The 1,300-nt window shown below is 44.8% G+C and overlaps 1 protein-coding gene across 1 annotated transcript in view; it reads right to left on the minus strand.

Annotated features, from left to right (window-relative positions):
* Positions 1-213: 213 nt before the first annotated feature.
* Positions 214-1,300, minus strand: part of commd2 (COMM domain containing 2) — a 4,190-nt gene continuing 3,103 nt past the window's right edge. The window contains exon 6 of the mRNA XM_083888003.1: positions 214-1,300. This exon is cut by the window's right edge and continues 289 nt beyond it. The gene's annotated coding sequence lies outside the window, so the exon portion shown is untranslated.

The raw sequence follows: 1,300 nt of genomic DNA on the forward strand, positions 1-1,300 counted from the left end.
TGAAAACTAAATTTAATGCAGGATATTTAGACAATTGGACATAAATCTCGACTAAAAGGTCTGGGAAAATCCTGCAAAATTAGATTGAAGAGCCTAAAAACCAATCTCTGGGTAACAGAAAGACACCGTGTCGTGGTTTTTATAACCTGGACTTTGACAAACGACGAGTACGACGTGTTTTTCTCTCGTACACTTTAATTCAAACGCTGTAGAAACATTATGTACAATACACTCAATAATATTTGGCCCATTTTACCCCCCTCAAAGGTCGCCAGTCTGTCGAGTAAAAAGGTTTTCACTGCACTGGACCCAAAAAAGGCCAAAATCACCAAAATCTTGTATTTACGATGTATTTTGACCATCGTGGATCCCAAAGGTTCTCATCAGGATTAAGTTCTGGACCTCGTGCGCTCCGAGCAATGCTTTTATTATTGGAACCCTATGAATCGTGGCATTGTCGTCTTTGAATGTGCCTGAAAAAACGAAAGGCGTTCAGTATTTTTTAGGTCAGCTGACCTCATTTTTAGCTGCTGAACCTTGACCTGACCAACTGACGCAACCCCAGATCACAACACTGCCCCCTACAGGCTCGTACAGCAAGCACTTCTTCTGTAAAAGAATCCCAACTCGGGGTACGTATGTGTGGTCGCTACGAGTTGGAAATCCGAGTTCAGGGGGCGTTCCTTTGAAATTTCCCGACGACGAAATGAAACGCACCGCTAGATCTGATCGACTGACTAAGCCCAGATCATAACACTGCCCCCTACAGGCTTGTACAGCAAGCACTTCACATTTACTGTGAAACAAATACGACAAAAGTGCTATTAACGCTAAGAGAATCCGAAATCGGGGTTATGCGAGGTTGATCCGAGTTGGAAGTCGGAGTTCATGGTGCGTTCCCGATTAAGGAAATTCCGAGTTCCGACTACAAACGGAACGTGCCGCGAGACCTGACCAACTGAAGCAACCCCAGATCATTACACTGCCCCCTACAGCAAGCAATAATGGTGCATTCCATTTACATCAGAAGTCAGAACATGGAGTGGGGCTTCTTCCGAGTTGACCGCATTCCAGTTGATAGGTCGGATTAATCTTGGTTTAGCCTTTGTTAGCAACAAATGTCCTACACGATATTTAGCGCCGTTAACGATAAAATTGGTTTGCGAGATTGCTCCGACTTGAGGGGGCGCTCTAGTTGAAGGAAATTCCAACGCACCGTGAACCAAATATGAGATCATGTGACTGTTTTGGGGGGCGGGGGCAGTGCAGATCCAGGTCTAAACGTAGTAAATGTTGTGTT

This window comes from Microchirus variegatus (genome assembly GCF_963457635.1).
Source record: "Microchirus variegatus genome assembly, chromosome: 4".
In the NCBI taxonomy this organism is placed as follows: Eukaryota; Metazoa; Chordata; class Actinopteri; order Pleuronectiformes; family Soleidae; genus Microchirus; species Microchirus variegatus.